Source organism: Thamnophis elegans, chromosome 11, assembly GCF_009769535.1.
Source record: "Thamnophis elegans isolate rThaEle1 chromosome 11, rThaEle1.pri, whole genome shotgun sequence".
NCBI classification, from domain to species: domain Eukaryota; kingdom Metazoa; phylum Chordata; class Lepidosauria; order Squamata; family Colubridae; genus Thamnophis; species Thamnophis elegans.
In genome coordinates, this window is record NC_045551.1 from 24,762,102 (window position 1) to 24,779,421 (window position 17,320).

A 17,320-nucleotide genomic window follows, 5' to 3' on the forward strand; every position below is an offset into this window, starting at 1 on the left:
CAGGACCTTGATGGTGGTGGTCAGGTCTGCGTGGGCTTGCCCCCTGGACGACGAGTGGATGAGGATGTCATCCAGTTAGCATTCCAATCTCACGGGAAGACCCCCGGAGCCTTGCAGCCACTGCGGCCAGCAACATGGTAAAAGTCCGTGGGGCCGACGAAAGACCGAAGGGGAGGGCCTTGTACTGGTAATGGCGATTGACGAACTGGAACCTCAAGAACTTGTGATGCGCCAGGTGGATTGGAACATGCAGGTACGCTTCTTTCAGGTCGATCGAAGTCAGCAGATCGCCCGGTCTGATGCAGCCCAGGATGGTCTGGAGGGACTGCATTTGGAAGCGCTTGTACGCCAGATGTTTCTTCAGCTGCTTGAGGTCCAGAATCGCCCTCACCCCCCCTGATGACTTGGGGACCAGGAAGAGGATGGAATAGAACCCCCTGCCTTCTTGACCCCTGGGGACCTCCTCTATGGCTGCTATCTCCAAGAGGTGTGCTATCTCCGACCTCATCAGTTGGAGCTTGTGGGCGGACCTGGGAATGGGGCAACGGAGGAAGGTTCTCGGGGGAAAGGAGAGGAACTCCAGGATCAGCCCGTGGCGGACCGTATTCCTGACCCAACTGCCTTCGTGGTTTCCTCCCACTGGGCGGCATAGAGCTAGCGGCGGCCACCTATGGGGGGAGCCCTGTGACGGTCATGTGGATTTCCTGAAGGGCTTGTTGGAATAGCCCCCTCGGAAAGGCTTGCGGAACTCCTGCTGCTTCCTTCTGTCCCTAAACAAAGACCTGTCCTGGGAGCGATCCTGGGGGGCGCTGTAGGTGCGACTGGGGCCGCCTGAGGAAGTGGAGGGCTCGTTATTCCGAAAGTAAGCCTTGTGGAAGGGCTGGCCCTTCCGCTCCTGTTTCTTAGTGACCGGGGGGAGCACCTTGCGCTTGTCCTTGGTCTCAGTTAGGAACGGGTCCAAGGCCGCCCCAAAAAGCTTACCCCCCTTGAAGGGAGCGGAAGCCACCTTCCATTTCGCCTTCATGTCGGCCTGCCAGTGGCGGAGCCACAGCAGGCGCCTCGAGGTGACATTCGAAGCCAAGGCTCTGGAGGAAAATTTTGTGGCTGCAAGGGACGCGTCGGCTGAATACTCAACGGCAGCAATAATTTTAGTGATGTCCTGCCTAGTTCTGGAGTTCCCTGCCAGGAGCCCGACCCGCAGTTTGCGAAGCCAGAAGAGGGCTGCCCTGCCAAAATAAGAGGAGCTGGCAGAAGTGCGCATGGCCCAGGCAGTAGCCTGGTGAGTCTTAAGAGCTGCGGACTCCGCCCTCTTGTCCTCCGCCTTAAGCCCTTACAGCAATTCCACGGGAAGGGAAGAGGGGGAGGTAAGGGACATGATGGGATCGTCCACTTGGGGGAGCTTAAAGAGCTCCTCCAGAGGGGCCTCCATAGTGAACAGTTTCCTGTCCGTCCCACTCAGATTGGCCATTGTCCCCGGCTGAGCCCATTGCCGTTGGATAATGTCTATAAATACTTGAGGGGCTGGAACAAGGTCCAAGGGTGGAGGCACCTCCTTAAAAAGGCCTGCATCGGGATCCTGGGGACCATGGTGACGCCCGTGACTGGGTCAGATGTAGGTTTGGCCTCGGGGGCCGGAAGACCCATTTGGGGCCCCGCTGCCCAGGCCTTGGTAAGAAGGGCCCTAAACATGGTGGGATTAAATAGCCCTGAGCCGGTGGCCTGCTCAGGGGCAGGGTTCTCATCGTCATATAGAACCGGAACCTCTATTTCAGCCTCCTCCAGGTCTGACACCTCACTAAGTCCCATTGGGGGGGGATGGTACCCTAGCTTCTGAAGCGTTAGTGGCCTTGGCCTGGCTGGCAGCTGGTTGGAGTGCCACAGAGGGCAACTTTGCCGCTAACTGAATCATGCCATCAGAAATGCCTTTCAATATGGCACGAGCCACAACCTCCTCCATGGCCCTGGACAAATTAGAATCCTGACCCTGAGGGGGAAGGGGCTCCAATTCTGAGGGAGCTAAGGATTCCTCCTCAGCCCCCGAATCCAAATCTGCCAGGGAATCTAGAGTCATGGAATGGGTAGATGATCCCAAGGATGCCCTATGAGGGTTGGGGGAAAACCCAAAGTCCTCACTGCCTGGGCCTAAGGGGGATTCCCCTCGCTGGGATTCACCTCTGGGAGACCCACCCTCGATCTCAGCTGGGGAGGGCTCCACAGGATCCTTGCGCTGTGCGGCCTGGGCCTTCTGGAACTACTTTTCCAGGGCCTTCTGGCGTCTCACCGCCATTTTCTCCTCAGCCTTGGAAGGCACCCCCGGTTTGGTCTGTCTGCAGGGGTAGGCCTACTGCGCTTTTTAGGAGTAGGCCCCGTCATGGTCTCCTCCTGTCTCTCCCCAGTGCCACCCTGATGGCCTGCCTGCTGTTCCATTGAGGCTGGTTAGAATACAGGCCTGAAGAGGTGATGTAGGCCGGGCTCAGGGCCTCTGATGGCTTTGGGCCTACTGCTCTGGAGAGGAGAGACCAGTTAGGGCGGGCTAGAGAGTCTAGCCGAGAGCCTGCAGATGTGCGCTCGCAGGGCCGCAGCGAGGAGGGATGGTCCCTGCCTGGCCACCCAGAACGAGGTCCCACATTTAGAGTTGCCCTCCGTGGCGATCTGCTGGATGGACAAGGCTGCGCGGTTAAATTAGAGGCTTCTGAGGAGATCCGCGCCAAAATAAACCGTCCAAAATGGTGGGCGGCCGCGCGCGCGCACCAGGAGCAAGTTTGCAGCCTTCGGAGCCGGCGCTCCTTGCAAGGGGAATGTCAGCTGTTAAAACTCACCCTCGCAGCGCGGGCGATGGCCTCGTGCTCCCCGATCCACAGCACAACTCACAGAGGAGGATAGGCTGGGAGGACTCCAGGCAGCCTGTCTGCGCTGCTAGCAATTACCCCCCCCCCCACCAATGCAAAGGAATATAAGGGGGAAAGACTAACCTAAACTACACTATCTAAGCTAAGAAAACCTGGGGAATAACCCAAGGAATAAACGAAAATAAAAATTATGGGAGCTACAATCTCTCACAACCAGGGTCTGAGTCCAGGTTGATGCCCAAGAACTGGAGCTCAGCAAAAGACGTCCTATAGGGCGACTGAGTTTTTTGAAACTGAGCCTCTGCGGCAACCAAGAGGCGGAGCTACAATCAAATTTAAACTCAGTTCCTTGGCAGCAAGCTGAAGTTAACCCGTGCTTGGACACTCCAAGCAGCGCCTAGGAGAATAGTACATTTTGCTTACTGCTGCTGTTTTTCAATGTTATAATTGCTCCTGCTTATTATACACAATGTTTAGAGTTAGATTTTTGAAGATTTTGTATATTATACTTAGGAGAAATGTGCATCTTTGACTTTTATATTTGTAAAACACATCTGTAGACGTACTTTCAGAGGTGGGTTGCTGCCGGTTCGGCCAGGATTGGGTGAACAGGAAGTACCGGAGGTGGAAGGCTCTGCTCACCTCCCCGGATGCTTCTGTGTAGAAGTATTGCACGCACAGGAGCGCATCCAAACTGGTAGTAAAAAAATTAGCAACCCACCTCCACGTACTTTATATACAAAAGTATAATGAAATATCAATCTCATTTATACAGAATACAGTAGGTTAAAAAATGTGTAAATATATTTAAAATGTATACATAGTTTAATAATATTTGCATTAAACAAGTATATATAAAATTGTAAATGTTTATTGTTATGGCATATTTTATTTTTCTTGTATTTCTTCATATTTTTTACTAAAGCACTTTTTACATGCTATTTGAAAATATACATAAAATACTTGTATTATTGTACAATAATACATGTACAATACATTGTATTGTACTATGTGCTGCATTATCAACATGACACAAAATTTAAACAAAAAAATACACCTTGAAAGTGGGTAATTTGAAATATAAAAGTATCCACCTCACATGTACATATGTTTTGGAAAAAAAAGAATATATTTTATAATCTTCAGCAACAAATTTCTCTTATATAATGAAAATAATGAACCCTACAAAATTATATAACTTATGCAGTAAAATAAAAACATGATTTACACAGAGATAGACAGGAAATGCCATAGAATTTCTATAAAACCAGATTATAGTTCCTGACTTTACATGTAGTATAGGACTGGATTGTGATCAATAATCTAGAAAAGTCATTTTTAAAGATATGAGTCAGAATAGAATCATATATAGTCCCATTGCTCACATGAGGAAAAGAAAGTCCTTCACAACATGAAGTACCAGGAAGTATCAGAAAAAAAAATACATGACAAGGCTGCAATTACATATTTTACCATAAGGGACAATATGCATTGTGTGACTTTATGTGAGATGAGAAGTCTTGCCCTAAGTCTCCTGTTCTATAGGCTATCACAGAGAAAAGTTCTGATGATCAGGCTGATTTTGCACTACTTGTCTGTATAAATTATTACCAGAAGCACATTGGTTCTTTGTCAAGACCTCGATTATTTTTCTGAATAATGCTGGCAATTAAGGGAACAATTTTACATATAGGAAATAAGTGTATACATACATACATACATACATACTTGTATGTATGTGTGTATGTATGTATGTATGTATGTATGTATGTATGTATGTATGTATGTATCTCTCTCTCTCTCTCTCTCTCTATCTATCTGTATGTGTATGTGTATATATATGTATATGGGTATATATATATATATATGTGTGTGTGTGTGTGTGTTTGTGTGTGTGTGTATACATATGCATGCATACATACATACATACGTACGTACGTATGTACGTACGTAAACATTATTGGATTGTTTGGAAAAATATGCTGAAAAGAATGTACTAATCCAAAAAGATTATATATAAATCCACTGACCAGGATTCGATTAATATTCACTTACCATTGGACCGATTTATTTTTTTTAAACCCAGCTTCTATCACTTTTTTTCCTTTGGATATTTTTCTATTCAATATTTAATTGTGGCTCATTTTTTTTAAAAAAAGAATAGTTTACTCTGTTGTATAAGGTAAATCAGATTCTATGGTTTTGATAAAATAGATGTGAAAACATCACTTTTTCAAATTGTTGTTCTTACCTGGCCGTAAGACCTTTGAGCTGTTGAAAACTGCTTCTTGCAGGCTCCAAAGAGGCTGGGGGTTTGAGTTACCATGGAGATCTTTACATTCAACAGTGGAGAAATCTGGAATGATACAATGAAATATTTTGTCAGGTGAACCTTAGAATGAAAAAAAAACCCATACTTTATGGCCATCTTCTCCAGTTTATTTGCCACAACTAGCAAAAAAATCTTACTGTGTAATCAAATGAAAACATTAATTTGGACAGTTAAATGCCCATTAAAAAAAAATCCAAATGGATAAGGGTTCTGACCCCCACCCTCCGTCCGGTGATTAACGCCAACACAGGCTTAGAAGTTTGCCACTCTTTATTTACAGCAATTACAATCCTGTTGGCTGAAAGCCCAAACACGACTCACAGACAATAAGTTAACAGCAACCCAGACTCCAACAGATAATGCAGACAAGAGCTTCTCCAGATTGTTACAAACGGTTGTATCCTGCAAAAGGACTCCTCCCAAATCTCTACTTATATACTCTCTTGGGAGGGGCCAAGCCACAACCACCTGGGCTTGATTATCTCTTATGAGTCTGTCTCCGTAACTGCTGCCTCCGTTTCTCTGCCCTACGTTGCCTGGCATCAGGGACAAACTCCCTTTGATCTTCCCCACTGCTCCATGTCTCAGGTGCCTCCTGGTGGCCAACCAGCCTCTCTGGTCCCTGCTCTGAGTCTGATCCCTGCCCAGGATCCTCCACATCTTCCAAAGCCGACTCATAGGGTTCCTCACTATTGGAGTCCATCGGCAGCTCCAACAGATAAGTACTGAAGCTTAGTCCCAAGTTCAGCATCTAGAACCACCAATAAAGCATTAAAAGCCTTTAATGAAAGCCAGACCTGTTTACCAACCAGTCATTTGGTTTACATATCACACTAAGTGCATAACGTCCTTGGTTTTGAGCCTTAGTTTATGGCTCAGCATAACAGGTTACCAAGCCTTTTCAAAAACATAACTGAAACAAGGTATAGGTTAATGCAGTACAGGTTGCCCTTGCTTAACAACTGTCTTGTTTAGCAACTGTTTGAAGTTTATGATTGTGCTGAAAAAGTAAATATGACCGGACCTTGCACTTACAACTGTCATAGCATACCTATGGTCATGTTTAAGATTCAGGTTGCTTCACATCACAATTGGTTTATGTTTATGATGACCATAGCATCCCATGGTCATGTGATTACAATGTGCACACCTCACAGTCGGCTTCCAACAAGCAATATCAATGGAGTAGCTGGCAGTAAAATTGCAACTTGCGGCTACATGATGTCTCACTTAACAGTAATATGGAAATGAAGAAGTAAACCTTATCACGTCATGTGATATTTTCCTTAACAACCACATCATTTAGCCACAGAGTTGCTGGTCCCAATTGTGGTTGTTAAACTAGGACTACCAGTATACAAAATCAACTGGATGATATGTGGCTATATGGATTAAGATTTGATTTGGTGCTAAATAACGAATGCATTACTAGGTTTCTATGAAGCTGCTTGGAAGTAGAGATTCTCAGTATAAGGTATGGTAATTTTATCCCCTTAATAACACTGGATTCCAAGTGACTCCATGAACTCTATATAGACTTCTTGAAACAGTATGGAAGTAGTCTGTTACTGCCTCCTGGGACAATTTGTCCAACCTCCCAGTCTAGCCCTTGGCTGTTCAAACAAATACTAACCAGGACCAAGACTACTTAGTTTGGTCAGGATCCGGTAAGGTCAACAAGGTGTTGCCACTTGCAATGATTTTCATTATACAAGCACTCTAATAAGACGACAAATGGTGTGCTCTTTAATGCAGTATAAAATGGTGAAATGTGCTTACATTATGCCACACCTGAAGTGAGACACTAGAATGCAAAGGGAGAACTCATGCTATGTTACTCCTCCACATCAACTCTCTGATAACAAAAATCAAAGTAGCAATGGGATGGACAGAAAGATCTGCCACTGCGACTCAGGGCTGTTGCTTTTTTATTTTTTTTATGATGCAGTAAGAAACAAGTCACACTATTGGGTTTCATTTGAGAAAGACTGTATCATAAGAATACAGAAGATGCTTTCTGTGTAAAAGTTCAATTCTCAAATTGGGCAACTCAAAAAACTTCATGAATCAGAACTCAGAAAAGCACAAATAACAGATATCTATGCTTCTGGAGAGACTCTTCTCACTCTTAGGAAGTTTCTCCTTAATTCCATGTTGCTTCTGTCCTTGATTAGTTTCCATCCATTGTTTCTTGTCCTGCCCTCTTGTGCTTTGGAAAATAAGTTGACCCCCTCCTCTTTGTGGCAACTTCTCAAATACTGGGATATCTCCCCGAGTCCTTCTTTTCTCTAGAGTAGCCAAACCCAAATCCTGCAACCGTTCATATGTTTCCATTTCCAGGCCTTTAGATGTTTAGATGTTTATTAACATTTGTAGGCCGCCCTTTTCCCTGAGGGGACTCAGGGCGGCTCACATAAAATCAGGGAGGGGGAATACAAACAATAACGTAGACACATATAATAAAAGTAATAAGCAACATACATTCATCATTCGGGAGGGGCGGCTATCCTTGTCCCCAGGCCTGACGGGCTAGCCAGTTCTTAAGGGCTGTGCGGAAGGCCTGGACGGTGGAGAGGGTACGAATCTCCACGGGGAGCTCGTTCCAAAGGGTCGGGGCTACTACTGAGAAGGCCCTCCTCCTTGTAGTTGCCAGCCGGCACTGGCTGGCCGATGGAATACGGAGGAGGCCTAATCTATGAGATCTAATTGGTCGCAGGGAGGTAATTGGCAGAAGGCGGTCTCTCAAGTATCCAGATCCACTACCATGCAGGGCTTTATGGGTGACTAATAGCACCTTGAAGCGCATCCGGAGATTGACAGGTAGCCAGCGCAGCTCACTGAGGATTGGTGTTATGTGGGTGAACCGAGGTGCACCCACAATCGCTCGCGCGGCCGCGTTCTGCACTAGCTGAAGTCGCCGGATGCTCTTCAAGGGCAGCCCCATGTAGAGCACATTGCAGTATTCCAGCCTAGAGGTCACAAGGGCCCGAGTGACTGTTGTGAGAGCCTCCCGATTCAGGTAGGGTCGCAACTGGCGCACCAGGCGAACCTGGGCGAATGCCCCCCTGGTCACAGCCGTCAGGTGGTGGTCAAACGATAGCTGTGGATCCAGGAGGACTCCCAAGTTGCGAACCCTCTCTGAGGGGTATAGAATTTGACCCCCCAGCCTGAGTGATGGAATATTGATCGAATCTTTGGGAGGGAAGCACAACAGCCACTCGGTCTTTTCTGGGTTGAGCACAAGCTTGTTAACCCTCATCCAGTCCATAATGGCCTCAAGGCCTCGGTTCATCACGTCTGCCGCTTCATTGAGTTGGCACGGGGCGGACAGATACAACTGGGTATCGTCCGCATATTGATGGTATCTGATCCCGTGCCTGCGGATGATCTCTCCCAGCGGTTTCATGTAGATGTTGAATAGTAGGGGGGATAAGACCGAGCCCTGAGGCACCCCATATGTTAGGGGCCTAGGGGACGATCTCTGCCCCCCCACTAACACCGACTGCGACCTGTCCGAGAGGTAGGAGGAGAACCACCGCAACACGGTGCCTCCCACTCCCACCTCCCGCAGTCGTCGCAGAAGGATACCATGGTCGATGGTATCGAAAGCCGCTGAGAGGTCAAGGAGGACCAGGATGGAGGAATGTCCTTCATCTCTGGCTCTCCAGAGATCATCAGTCAATGCGACCAAAGCGGTTTCTGTGCTGTAACCGGGTCTGAAGCCTGACTGGAAGGGGTCGAGATAGTTTGCTTCCTCCAAGGACCGTTGGAGCTGGAAGGCCACCACCTTCTCAACAACCTTCCCAAGGAAGGGAAGGTTGGAGACTGGGCGATAGTTATTAAGAACAGCTGGATCCAGAGATGGCTTCTTTAGGAGGGGTCTCACCACCGCCGCTTTCAGTGCGGCGGGGAAGTTCCCCTCCCGAAGAGAGGCGGTAACAACCGCCTGGATCCAGCCTCGTGTCACCTCACTGCTGTTAGTAACCAGCCATGAGGGACACGGGTCCAGTACGCAGGTGGAGGCACTTACAGCCCTCATGGCCTTGTCCACATCCCCGGGGGTAACATCCTGAAACTCAACCCAGAGATGTTCTACTTGATCCTCCTGTGCCTCGGCTGGAACTGCGGGGATGGAGTCCAAGTCCGACCGAAACCGAGCAATTTTGTCCGCTAAGAATTGGGCATAATCCTCAGCTCTGCCCTTTAATCATCTTAGTTGCTCTTCTTTGCATTTTTTCGAAAGTCTCAACATCTTTTTTGTAACGTGGTGACCAAAACTGGATGTAGTATTCCAGGTGTGGCCTTACTAAGATTTTATAAAGCAGTGCCAATATTTCACGTGATTTTAATTCTATACCTCTGTTTATACAACCAAGGATTGTATTAGCTTTTTTGGCGGGTGCCTTACACTGCTCGCTCATATTTAACTGATCATCCACTAGGACACTAAGGTCCCTCTCACATTTACTGTTTTTGAGCCAAAAACAATAACTGTGCCTCTGCCAGATAGCTCTTTTGCTCTCAAGGAGGCTGGCTGAAAAAAGTCTGTTCTAAAACGCATAGTTATATTTCTGCTTAAATTTCTGGACAGACCTTTTTCAGGCAGTCCCCAGGAATCAACAAGGAAGCAGTGGCTTACAAACTTCCCTGCTGGCTTCTCCACTGACTTTCTGGGGAAGCCAGCAGGGAAGATTGCAAATAACAATCACATGATAGCAGGGCACTTGGCAACCCTTCTGCAACCCTTCTTAAGTGTGTACAGGCTGCCAACTGTCCAGATTACCATCATGGGGCTACTGCAATGGCTGTAACTTTGGGCACAGATCATAAGTCCCTTGGTTTAGTACTGCCATAATTTTCAATGGTTGCTAAAAGAATATTCTTTTAGTGTGAAGACTACCTGTATATAAAAACTGGTGGATTGTTTAACTTCTATGAGAATTAAGAGAATTAGAATATTCAATTATTATCATGGCAGCATATTATATATTTTACTTCTTAGGCCACCTTATGCAGTGTTAATTGCAAATCACAAATTATTTTGATTTGGCAGTCTAAAGTGCAGAAATAGAAACAAATGTACATATATAAGCTACTCCTTTTTAAAAGAGGTAGTTAAAAGATATTTTACAATAAATTTAAAACTTATTAAAAATACTCAGTAAGTTGTAATTATAAGAGCTGTAAAAATTTGTGACATTAACCATGATTTATCCAAAGTATGAAACTTTAAAAACTATTTTGCCATACTTTCAAAGAAGAATTAGCCAGGCTTGGCAGTATTTTTACCATACCAGGGAAAGGGAAGTAGAGGCAAGATTCATTTCACTGGAAGTACTTCAGAAGTTTTTGCAATTGCAAAAAGTTTAAATGTTTCCCATTAAGAAGTATGTGGTAACAAAAACCATTAATTGGGGGAAAAAATAGCAGCCAAAGGATAAGGAAAAAACTAGCAAGTCAACCATTGAAAGTTAGAGTTGTTAGTCCTGCTAGAGTTTTCAAGGATGTAAACTGTGCAAAACATGTCAATCTTTCTTCACATATGTCTCTTCCAAGTATAACAAAGAAGATGTGAGAGTGAGACAAAATATATTAATTTAAAATTCAGGAGACATACTCTCAAATTATCTTGAAGGCAAAAGCTACACTAAACAAACTTCAATATTTGTCTGTCTTATTTGGTGATAGTTAAATTACAACTCTACATCCAAGTGGATTCTGAACGTCATACAATAATCCAGTTATTTTTAATCATTGTTTGCTGAGTAACATTGTGGGCTATTCACAAATGATATTAAATCACAATGCTGAGTGTAAATAATAATAACAATAGAGTTATCATTCTAGCCTTGTAAGCCACCCAGAGTTACTGAGTATGAGTTGTGCGGCCATATAAATAATAATAATAATAATAATAATAATAATAATTAATAATATTATTAATTAATTAATTAATATTAATTATTATTAATATTATTAATAATAATAATAAGTGGAAATATCACAAGTGGAAATAACTGATATTCAAGACACAACTAAAGACATTATAGTAGAACTCCCAGAAGAAGCTCTCGGGGAGGAAATAACATCACGACCACTAGAATCAGTTATCACTGAACCAACTGATGAACTAACTCAAAAACAAAAAGAATTGAAGGATAAGATCATGGAGATTTTTCTGCTTAATGAGTGATATTTCAATGCACTTTGGCATGGAAAAATGCGCCACTGTATCCATAAAAAGGGGCAAAATCACTGCATCTGAGGGAATTGAAATGCCCAATGGCCAACTAATTAAATGCAACGAAAATGAAGCCTACAAATACTTAGGCATTCTGCAGTTGGATAACATCAAGCATGGAGAAGTAAAAACTATTGTCAGGCGAGAGTACACCAACAGAGTTGGGAAAATTTTGAAATCTAAATTGAATGGTGGAAATACAATCAAGGCCATAAATACCTGGGCAATACCAGTTATAAGATACACAGCTGGTATAGTTAACTGGACACAAGCTGATTTGGACATTTTGGACCGAAAAACCAGGAAACTAATGACAATGCACTACAGTTTATATCCACGTGGTGATACTGATAGACTATATCTGCCCCGAAAATCAGGTGGCAGAGGATTATTACAAGTGAAGCAAACAGTTGAAGAAGAAAAACATGCACTGGCTGATTATTTAAAATAAAGTCAAGAACATCTATTAATTGAAGTAAAGAACAAAAATATAGTGAAGGCCCAACAGACGAAACAAGAATACAGAAAAGATGTGATAAAATCAAGAATGGAGAGTTGGCAGAACAAAGCACTGCATGGCCAATTTCTGGAAAAAATAAAAGATAAAGTGGACAGTGAACAAACTTGGTTATGGTTAACAACAGGTACATTAAAGAAAGAAACAGAGTCACTAATCCTGGCTGCGCAAGAAAAAGCTATCTGCACAAATGCCATTAAGGCCAAAATCGAAAAATCCTCTGATGATGCCAAATGCAGACTTTGCAAAGAAGCTGATGAAACTATTGATCACATACTCAGCTGCTGTAAAAAAATCGCCCAGACTGATTATAAATTGCGGCACAATTCAGTAGCACAAATGATCCATTGGAATTTGTGCAAAAATTATAATATTAAAACAGCAACAAACTGGTGGGAACATCAGCCTGAAAAAGTCACCGAAAATCAGATGGTCAAGATCTTGTGGGATTTCCGTATACAAACCGACAAAATACTGGCGCATAATACACCAGACATCACACTGGTTGAGAAAAATAAGGTCACAATCATAGACATCGCAATACCAGGTGATAGCAGGGTCGCCGAGAAGGAACATGAAAAAATCGCAAGATACCAGGGCTTAAAAATCGAAATTCGATGACTATGGCACAAACCAGCAGTGGTAATTCCAGTGGTAATTGGCACACTGGGTGCTATACCAAAAGCACTGGAATTACATTTAAAACAGTTAAAAATTGACAAAATCACCATCAGTCAAATGCAAAAAGCCGCACTGCTTGGATCTGCACGCGTATTACTAAAATACGTTACAACGTCCTAGGCCCCTGGGTGGGGCCCGACTAGTAACCAATGCCAAATCCGGTGAAACAACTGGCCGCTGTGATACAATTGTATAATAATAATAATAATAATAATAATAATAACAACAACAACAACAACAACAACAACAACAACTCCGCCGTTGCCGGTCCCAAGCCCGGATGAGAAAGGAGGAAGGTTGGGATCAGGTTGGCATCTGGTCCCGTAAAAAAACCCCCGCCAACCCATACAATATGGTGAAAAAAACGAATAAGAATTCCATACCGCATCGGTCGTCGCGCGGGTTAACAAGGGCCGCGGCGGATGTTGAGGTCCCTGGACATCCGTCGACAAGTGGGCTACAAGTGGACCAGCCAACAAAACGACAAAAATATAGTGCAGATGAAAACCGTGCCATAATGGCCTGTTACTACAACTCAGAGCCAGAAAAAAGAGGATATTTAAAGCGAATGTATGAATTATGGAAACAACAATATCCAGATTCAAATGTTAGTGAACAACGACTAGCAGATCAAAGGCGATTTATTATACGGAATAAAGTGTTTAGTGAAGTTGAACATGAGGAAATTCAGGCAAATTGCAAAACCCAAAAAACAATATCACAAGCGGAAATAACTGATATTCAAGACACAACTAAAGACACTATAGTAGAACTCCCAGAAGAAGCTCTCAGGGAGGAAATAACATCACCACCACTAGAACCAGTTATCACTGAACCAACTGATGAACTAACTCAAAAACAAAAAGAATTGAAGGATAAGATCATGGAGCATTTTCTGCTTAATGAGGAAAGGCAACGTTTACCATCACTAAAAACTGTGCCTAAGAAAATTTTGGCCCCTATCATGAAAATGGTTAATGCAGTGTTTTCAACAATTGAACCGGGATCCATCTTGGAAACAAACCAGTTAATGTACAGCGCAGCTGTAATAGTCACTAACGAACTAGGCATTAAAATTAAAGTACCTAGTCACACAACAGAAAAAGCATCAAAGCCAAAGTGGAAAATCCGTCTAGAACAAAAAATCAAAAAATTAAGGGCAGATGCTAGTAACTTAAAGAACATGCATGAGCAACGGCTTAAAAACAACAAAATCATAGATCGGCTAATCAGAAGATATAGATTGGATACAAGAAACATCAATGAAGCTGTAGAGATTGTAAAACAGCAGATAACAGCAACAGCTAGAAAAATTGAAAGATATGAGGCACGAATCATCCAATATAAACAAAATCAGCAATTTCGATCAGACCAACGGCGTTTTTATCAAAGTCTTAATGTGAATGGTGACACCAAAAGTGAAAAACCAGAAAAGCAGGCCACAGTTGAATTCTGGAAAGAATTGTGGGAAAATGCAAAGGACTACAACAAGGAAGCAAAGTGGATACATGACTTTGAGAAAAGCATTGGCAACAAACAAATGCAAGTATTAGAAATAACAACTGAGATGATCAAAAATCGAGTTAAAAAGGTAAAGAATTGGACATCACCTGGAAAGGACCAATTACATGGTTTCTGGCTCAAATATCTGACCAGTTTACATGCAATATTGGCCAGGCAACTGAATGAAATTTTACAAAAGGGCCAAATTGATGAATGGTTGACAACTGGAAAAACATACTTGATTCAGAAAGATCCAACTAAAGGAACAACACCAGAAAACTATAGACCAATAACATGCTTGCCAACAACCTTCAAATTACTCACAGGCATTATTGCAGATAACATGATGGATTATTTGGAAACAAACAACATCTTGCCAGTAGAGCAAAAAGGCAACAAAAGAAGGAGCAGGGGCACAAAAGATCAGCTTCTAATTGATAAAATGATATTAGAAAATTGTAAGAACAGAAAAACGAACTTGAATATGGTCTGGATTGATTACAAAAAGGCATTTGACTCACTGCCACATAGTTGGATCATAAAATGCTTAGAAACAACTGGCATTAGCAAAAATATTACATCCTTTACTGAAAAGGCAATGAAACAATGGAGAACTGAGTTGGCAGTAGGGAATGAGAGCTACGGAATGGTTAATATCAAGCGAGGAATTTTCCAGGGTGATTCACTTTCACCTCTTCTCTTCATCATCGCAATGATCCCACTATCAGTAATCTTAAAAAAAATGAAATTAGGCTACCAAACAGCCAAAAAAGCTGAAAAAATTTCGCATTTACTATATATGGATGATTTGAAACTCTATGGAAAGTCAGAAATAGAAATCCAATCATTGACAAATACAGTCCGAGTATTCAGCACCGATATTTCAATGCAGTTTGGCATGGAAAAATGCGCCACTGTATCCATAAAAAGGGGCAAAATCACTGCATCTGAGGGAATTGAAATGCCCAATGGCCAACTAATTAAATGCAAAGAAAATGAAGCCTACAAATACTTAGGCATTCTGCAGTTGGATAACATCAAGCATGGAGAAGTAAAAACTATTGTCAGGCGAGAGTACACCAACAGAGTTAGGAAAATTTTAAAATCTAAATTGAATGGTGGAAATACAATCAAGGCCATAAATACCTGGGCAATACCAGTTATAAGATACACAGCTGGCATAGTTAACTGGACACAAGCTGATTTGGACCTTTTGGACCGAAAAACCAGGAAACTAATGACAATACACTACAGTTTACATCCACGTGGTGATACTGATAGACTATATCTGCCCCGAAAATCAGGTGGCAGAGGATTATTACAAGTGAAGCAAACAGTTGAAGAAGAAAAACATGCACTGGCTGATTATTTAAAATAAAGTCAAGAACATCTATTAATTGAAGTAAAGAACAAAAATATAGTGAAGGCCCAACAGACGAAACAAGAATACAGAAAAGATGTGATAAAATCAAGAATGGAGAGTTGGCAGAACAAAGCACTGCATGGCCAATTTCTGGAAAAAATAAAAGATAAAGTGGACAGTGAACAAACTTGGTTATGGTTAAAAACAGGTACATTAAAGAAAGAAACAGAGTCACTAATCCTGGCTGCGCAAGAACAAGCTATCCGCACAAATGCCATTAAGGCCAAAATCGAAAAATCCTCTGATGATGCCAAATGCAGACTTTGCAAAGAAGCTGATGAAACTGTTGATCACATACTCAGCTGCTGTAAAAAAATCACGCAGACTGATTATAAATTGCGGCACAATTCAGTAGCACAAATGATCCATTGGAATTTGTGCAAAAATTATAATATTAAAACAGCAACAAACTGGTGGGAACATCAGCCTGAAAAAGTCACCGAAAATCAGATGGTCAAGATCTTGTGGGATTTCCGTATACAAACCGACAAAATACTGGCGCATAATACACCAGACATCACACTGGTTGAGAAAAATAAGGTCACAATCATAGACATCGCAATACCAGGTGATAGCAGGGTCGCCGAGAAGGAACATGAAAAAATCGCAAGATACCAGGACTTAAAAATCGAAATTCAACGACTATGGCACAAACCAGCAGTGGTAATTCCAGTGGTAATTGGCACACTGGGTGCTATTCCAAAAGCACTGGAATTACATTTAAAACAGTTAAAAATTGACAAAATCACCATCAGTCAAATGCAAAAAGCCGCACTGCTTGGATCTGCACGCATATTACGAAAATACGTTACGACGTCCTAGGCCCCTGGGTGGGGCCCGACTAGTAACCAATGCCAAATCCGGCGAAACAACTGGCCGCTGTGATACAATTGTACAACAACAACAACAACAACAACAACAACAACAATAATAATAATAATAAGCAGCAGCAGCAGCAAAGTCAGATAATGTAAGAAAGGCAGCAATTAAATAATCATGCAAATGTTCTCTTAAGTGTCATTTGGGAATTTGACAATAGCTGGATCCTGTAGCACTCTCCTGTTCTTAATCTGAATTTAGAATGATCAATTCATATTCTTCTTTAGATTTACAGCTGATAACAGAAAAAGATTGGTAGAGATAACAAATCAAGTTAAAATACAATTATCTTTAACTGCAGAAGTAGCAGACAAATCATGCAGACCAATAGTTGCTGATTCAGGAAAGGATTGGAAGTTAAATTAAAATGTCTTTTTTACTATTTATTGCTCTTTTCCATTCCATATCAGGTTCCTAGAATCCATCCAGTGTAAGCCAGAAAAGATAATGAGTTTCTGAACACAAACTCTAATGGGACATGTTGCATGAAAGCTTTCAGCATTTGCTTGGATCCTGCTTCCCAGCAGTACTAAACAACTTAAATATAATTAGCTGAAAGCTCCACAGGCTACATTTCTTCACTAGAATACCTCTTACACTAATCCATTTATCTGGCTGACAGATGACTGAATCATTGGTAATATGAGGTCTATTCCATTAATACTGTTATAGTCAAAATCCCAAGTATTCTTTAATAGCTTTTTGACAATTGCATCATTTATAACAAGTAAGCAAAACAAAAAGACACATAGTATTTTTTCTCCTCTTGATTTTATGTCTGTCCCACAATATAATCATTTTAGAAATGTGGACTAGGAAAGAATTTTGTTTGTAGCATGCTAATTCTGTTTAGTGAAATAAATAACTTTATGATTACCAGTAGTTTTGTTGTGTT

General features: G+C 42.5%; 1 protein-coding gene across 10 annotated transcripts in view; it reads right to left on the reverse strand.

Annotated features, from left to right (window-relative positions):
* The window catches only part of TBL1X (transducin beta like 1 X-linked), a 162,609-nt gene that overhangs the window by 65,066 nt on the left and 80,223 nt on the right, over window positions 1–17,320 (reverse strand). For all 10 annotated transcript variants that reach the window (XM_032226172.1, XM_032226171.1, XM_032226168.1 and 7 more), the window contains one exon: window positions 5,101–5,205. The gene's annotated coding sequence lies outside the window, so the exon portion shown is untranslated. The remainder of the gene's footprint in view (window positions 1–5,100; window positions 5,206–17,320) is intronic.